Below are 7049 nucleotides of genomic sequence, written 5' to 3'. Positions count from 1 at the left end.
TATTACATTAAGTGCGCTTTTTCGAGGAGAAGAGAGGGCGAAGTGTGGGACTCCAGCTGCTCCTTCCCTCGCTTGACTCCTCCCTTCGGATAGCTCCCTCCTTTACTCTCTGCCTCCCTCTTTTTCTGTTCTGTCCCCCCTCTTTCTGTCCTTCTTTCTTTCTTGTTTCTTTCTTTCCTTCTTTCTTTCTTTCTTTCTCTCTGTCTTTTTGCTCCCGGGTAGATGGAACCAACATGTTTGAAACTTGGATCCTGGATAGTCCTGTAAAAAACTGGTGAATATTATAACTAATGGAGCATAAACCAACCTCAAACTCTGTTTACCCTCCATGTATTCCTAGTATTTGTCACAGTAACTAGTACCAAACTGATGGAGATAGGGCATTTTAAGGGGGGAAAAAACATAAATTCATGTTTTTAATTGAATATCTACTACTTCATCACTGATTATGAGCTACTTCTCACTGTCTGTCTGTCTGTCTGTCTGTCTGTCTGTCTGTCTGTGGCATTTCTTAGACTGTTTGAATGACAGTGGGCCATCGACTTGTTTATGCAATGGGACAAAATGCATTTTGGTCAACAACACTACTACCAGGACTCCACTTTATAATGAGAGACATGATGTTTTCAATGTTGCTTCTAATGGCCTGCTAAAACTAGGCGACCCCTATAACATCAATTAGATCAGAGCTGCCATTCAATCTCACAGAAGTTTAAAGGACTTGGAAATGTTCAACTGTAATGAGATAAATTTCTCATTCTATTTCTATGGCATTTAATCCCCTATAATTAAAGTTGCAGGACACATGTGGCATGATGTAATTACATTCAGCAGCAACTTGAGTCTCCATTACACCATTAAAACATAATCACCAAAATACACAACCATGCACACCTAATAGTGTGTATTTTTTATTTGCTTTGCTAAAATACAAAACAAGGTTTGAAACCTGTAACCTATCATGTGTTCTTATGGCAGTTGTATCAAGTCTAATAATTCACTTATAAATCTTCTTATAACAATAGCAACAACCAACAACGTTGATTTATTTTGTAATTATGTGATCATTAGTCAATGTGTGTGTGTGTGTGTGTGTGTGTGTGTGAACTCTTTAACAGAAATGTTTAGTAGAAGTATTTTTTCACTCCTTTGAACCAGGTGATTCACTGGATGCTCTAGTATCTCCCCCCTAAAAAGTCCCATTTACATTATAGAGCATTATAGAGCAATATGACTCACATATTGGAAATTGTGGATTTATGGAGGCTAAAATGGTCTCCTGGGCACAGCCTTCAGAATGAGACCTAATGTTACAGTAAAGCAGAGGGAAGCCTTCCTGTAGGGTTAGGTATAATCAATATACATAATCAATATACAGGGAAATTATGTGGTAAAAGAGCTCTTCGGGGCACTGTTTCAATCAATGAAGAGGTGGGAGTTTGGAGAGGAAAATCACCGGTTAATCGTTTAAGCAGGATTTGAATGTGTGTGTGTGGCCAAGAGGTCAAGTCCAGCAGGCCACAGTTATTGTATTTACCTTGATCTTAGACACAGCCAATCAGCTGCTGTGGCAAATAAGGAAATATGTACAGTAGTTGATGTGCTTTTTCTGGTACAAAAGAGGATGTTCATGTTTTTTTAATCATTTTCCAGAATGTCCCAAACTGGTTTGGCCCTCAGAGCGATCCTACTGTTCCCTCATAAGTGTATTATGCCAATAAAGTATGCATTGACTAATTACTGCCTTAATCAGTCAGAGCCTAAGATCTTCTGTCACAACTGCCACCATCTTTTTCATCAATAAAACCCCCAAATGTGTTTTGTTCTAATTTCTGTCAAAATATGTAGATGGGTTTTTGATGGGCAAGTTGATAAACAGTGAACTGTATGGGCAGTCTGTGTCCGACTATTTTAATTGTTTCAGTGCAAGACATGGTGAGGCCTCAGTTTAAATATTATCATTTGTTTTATCATCATCCAGTTATTATCCAGTTTTTGTATTTTTTTATATGATGTCATAATATGTAATATATAGGAATGAATACACAAGTGACACACAGTGATATTTTTTTAAATGAAAATACAGATCCTATAGATATGGTTGTGATATAGGCCTAAAATACAATATATAAAATACAAATATGATATGATAGAATATGAGCTGTGATATAAATCAGTGTCCATACAGTGCAAATCCTTGTGTGTGTGTGTGTGTGTGTGTGTGTGTGTGACGGGAGGAAGTCAGCCGAGAGAGAGGAGACAGTCAAAGGTGCTCTGTAAGACACGGCTAATTCTCCTGTCAGTTTGTCAGGCGGTGCTCATCTGGCCTGGACTACACAGAGATAAAGTCCTTGTTATGAATCTCTCAAAGAGAATCCAAGGAACGTGGAGGTGGGGGGCGGGGGGGGGCGGGGGTGCAGCGCAGGGCGGGGGGGCTGGGAGGGGTGAGGTGGGGGAGAACAAGAGGGGAGAGGGGGTGCACATGGGCATCAGTAGGGTTAGCGGCTCCCGAAAGCATTTCATCAAAGAGGGCCAGGATCCTGGGGATTGAGATTCTGCCTGGAGGCAAGTAACCAATGGTCTCCCAAGAACATATTCCAAAGTAGGACTCACAGAGCCAAAGCACACATCAAAAGCACCTCTGTAGCCAAAGCGATTCTGGAGGAGAAAGAAAGGGGTTCGGGTCCCTTCTTGGCCCCCTTTAAGCCCCAGATCTCACCCCAATTAAGAAGGAACTACTGTTTGTTCCAGACCCTGAGATCTACAGACAGGGAGGCGCACTCACTAAGGTAGACACACAGGCAGGCTGACACACACACACAGGCAGATACAGATACACACACTATTAACAACCACAAGCATGTAGTCACATTCACACACCCTTGCAGACACACACACACACTATTAACCACAAGTATGTAGGCACATTCACACACTCTTGCAGATGTGCATACATGGACACTAACAAAAACACACACAAACTGGTAAAAGCACACTGGCATGCTCAGGCACACTCTCTCTCTCTCTCTCTCTCTCTCTCTCTCTCTCACACACACACACACACACACACACAGACACACACAATCACAATTTCTCACACCACAAGCACAAATATGAAAGAAGTGCTTTGTGCTGAAGATCAACATCTGTATCTTGTGCTTATTTTTCAAATAATGACCAACTGACAGAGCATGTTTCCAGTTTCAGCTGTGATCTCACTGAAATAATATGTAGTGCTCAGTGTGTCCATGTATGTTACATGAGTAACAGTAAATCAATACTTGGCAGAATGTAGTGTAGGCATTTGGATTTTTCCCTTTAATTCTTCGCCGTTGGACAGATGTCACTGTGAAATGGATATGCCAGAAAAAGCATATTATATCCGCACAGATGTGACCACTTGAAATGCACTGGCTGCATGAACAGAATGACAGAGGCTCCTGTGTTTCTCACAATGGAGAGCCAGTATTTTAAGATAAGGGATTGCTTTAAAAGGAAAATTTGAAGTGCCTTCACTTAACATCACATAATCTTGGTCGGTGCTGCACGTCTGACTGGTAAAAACTAACTATAGGTTTTCACTTTTAACCGTCTTAGATTCTATTTACTCTTGTAAATCGGAACTGGGTCAGATAGCATTTACAAATAATTCTTAGTGGGGGTTTTTTTTTATGTACTTGGGAAAACAGATGTGAGTTTTACCAAATCAGGACAATTCAGAACGGTAAGTTCATCAGGTAAGTTGTAAATAAAAAAAAAAAACCTAAATCCACTTAAAAATAGTCTCAGCTTTCTCCCATTCATTATATTGTCCTATAAGTAGCAAACTCCAGTCATCCAGTAGTCCAGGAAGGTTGTAACAATTCCTAAAAACTGTTTGCAAATACTGTTTGAAATAGTGTCTGACCCAGGTCTGCTGTCACTAAAGCATTACTTAATCTAAAGTGTTTGCTTGACCTTCATCCTAAGACTACACATGACCTGACAAGTGGGTAACTGACTGCTAGTTTGCTACCGGCACCTGACTGTGGGTCAGTTTTTCAGGGACCAGGGAGATTTGGGGCCAAACAAACACACACCACAAAGAAGAACTTCAGTGGCCCCTAGTCTACTGCCGGGAGTGTATTATGGGGTTATCCATCCTAAAACTGTGTGCACAGGGTTCAAGAACTGCACTCCACAAACCACATGTCCCTTTTCCTCCCTCTCTCTCCCTCTCTCTCTCTCTCTCTTTTTCACACACATACCTATATACACTTACCCACATACACACACATGCTCAGCATAGCCATCCACCCGATACCAAACAGCGAAGACACCATTAGATACACCCCCACCCCCTCGCCCCCCTCCTCCCTCCTGCTGGAGGTACATGGGGTGACTCTGAGCGGGCCATTAGTGTGCATGACTGATAACAGACTCTCAACCCCAATAATCAGAAAGGGGATATTTGCGGTTATTTTGAATCCGTCAGAAATAATAAACGCAAAACTATATCCACTTCGGCTATTTAAGCAATTTCCCTGTGATAACGTCCCGGGGGGATTTCATGTGGATTCCAAATGACGACATAATAAAACTACGACGCCTGCACCCCCTTATCAGGGTGGATTAAAAGGGAATAATGAAACAGAGAGGGTTTGGAGCCTTGTGTGGTATGAATATGATTATCTAATGGACTCCAATGGAAAGGCATGTTAATTCCACTTTAACGCGAGACCTTTCCCAGACTATCTCCTGCCCCTGGCTCCTCCTAAGCCCTCCTCCACCACCACCACCCCACCCCCCCTCTCGACCCGTTTCTCTCCCTCTTTCTTTCCTTTAAGTTTAAATAATCATTGTTCTGCTTTTCCACAGAAGTCATTATGCGCGCCGTCTATCTCTGTGTATGAACGTGAGCATGGGAGAGTGATTAATCCCTCTCGTTTTTCACCCTCTTCCGTTCTTGAGGTCTGATTGGAGTGTGTTGGCCTCTAACTTTCTGACAAAAGCACTCGAGGCAGTTATCAATATTCAGATTTTTTTTTTTTCATGCATGGAGATCATTGTTGCTTGGAAGAATGTGGGTCACTTTCATACAAACTCAAATCAAACTTTTTGAGCACCCATTTGAAATCATATTACATGGTCCATGATACTGGGCTTAACAAGGCCTTAGTATTTGAATACTGGGTCAAAAAGTGTCGTTATCGCCTCGCTGTGAAGAATTCAATCACTTTAACCCTGCACAGCAAAATTTCCAATGTTAATGAGTGTTGATTTTTAAGTAACAGTTATTTTGAGTTGACAAGTGCTGATTGGAGACTTGTTTGTCTACTCATAGAGCTGATATGCCTCTGCTCAAAACTATCAAAAGTGTTCAATTAACAATGGGTGTTGACTGTATAAACACTAGCATAGTGTTTATTTTTACACTCTCAGAGGTAAATTAACACTGACGAATTTTCTGTGTGGGATTGTCTTGAATTAAATGTTCAAGTTAAAGCACACAACACGCATTTAATCCATTCTGATCACTTAGCTGCACCCTCGCATCAAGGGCGAATAATTATCTATCCAACACCAAATAAAGATTTAAGTCATGTGCTGGCTTTGCTGTCAAGATTCTGCTGTGATGTTGTCAAACTCACATCACTCATGCGTGTATTTAGTGATGGGTGTTGATTGAGTAAAAGTACCTCAAGCTGGCCTCTCTCCTTTTGATCGCGAAAAAAAAAATGGCTGACCAATTTTGGCCCGAAGTGGGGGGCCATCCAGCATCATTAGGACCATTACGGCCAATAAGACTCCTTGAGCCGGATAGTCAAGTCCATTCTCATCTAGTGAGGCACCAGCAGGATTGTGGATCAGCGCACACATCCTGAAAGCAGACTGAGCTCCCACAGGACACAGTTAAAAAAAAAAGCATCAATATTTCATCAAACTACTCTCTCTTTCTGGTCCAGATCAAAGCGTCGACTCCCACAGTCCTACAGGTAGAGATGGCTCTTTTGTTTTTGCTCCTCAGGTAGGGCAGCAGTCAGACTCTGTTCTCTTTTGGAAACCTTGCACCGCTCAGCTCATCCATCTCACGGCTCACTGCCTCACTTTTGGAAGAGGAGCTAAAAGGAAGAGTAGAGACTGTAAGGGTGAAAACATGATCTAGAGATGTCCAGAGATTGAACTTCTTGGCCTTGTAGTGCCGTATTATTTCCTATTTTTTCCTGGTTTGTCCTCAGTGAGAATAATGGTGGTGAAATGGTGAAAGAAAACTCAGTATGTCTGTAATTGGTGTTTGTACTATAAAGTTAGCTGAACTACAGAAGTTATCATCATCATCAACATCATCATCATCACCACCACCAGTATTTTTTTAATATCATCTCCTCCCATTGATTGGGCTTATTTGAGGGTCCTGCCATGGCTGTGTATGCTGATTAGCAGAGTTAAATATGACTACAGACATGACATTGGACACCGAGGAAATGTAATCCAAGAAAACAACCTCAGTTACTGTAACATAGTCATCTTTTCCATCGTTTGACTGTTCCTCAATAGACCTAAACAGGTTTTTGGATAATCTCTGCTCTCTTGCTTCATGTTCAAAATCAAAGAACACCAACAACAGCATATTTAAGTGGTGAAATTCAGTGCTATTCCCTTTTAAAGATTTTAAAACAAACACTATTTTCCATACATTGACCCCTCTGTCATTTTAATATATCACTAAATAAATATAGTAATTGTTCAGTATTAAACTACTGACCACCAGTAGTTTAATACTGAACAATTACTATATTTATTTAATATAATGGTGATATTGAACAAAGGGAGCAAAAATAGGGCCCAAGTGCCATTATTTCATCATAGTGCTGAGCAGTAACATATTGCTAATTGCATTGTATTGAAATTCTACACCACTAAAAGCATTCATATGATATTTAAGATGAATAAAATAGGACGCAGTAAATGGAGAGGCATGTGTTCCCTTATGTCCCTTTATTCTTTCTCTATAAAGAGCCTTTATAAAAATGATACAGTGTGTGTAGGGTGTTCAGGATGTTTGTGTA

This window comes from Centroberyx affinis, unplaced genomic scaffold (genome assembly GCF_046629955.1).
Source record: "Centroberyx affinis isolate AG114_WGS23_722 - 3 ecotype Tasmania unplaced genomic scaffold, CSIRO-AGI_Caff_v1 ptg001340l_1, whole genome shotgun sequence".
Taxonomy (NCBI): domain Eukaryota; kingdom Metazoa; phylum Chordata; class Actinopteri; order Beryciformes; family Berycidae; genus Centroberyx; species Centroberyx affinis.
The sequence above is the reverse complement of the archived record's forward strand: the minus strand, read 5'-3'. Positions refer to the sequence as shown.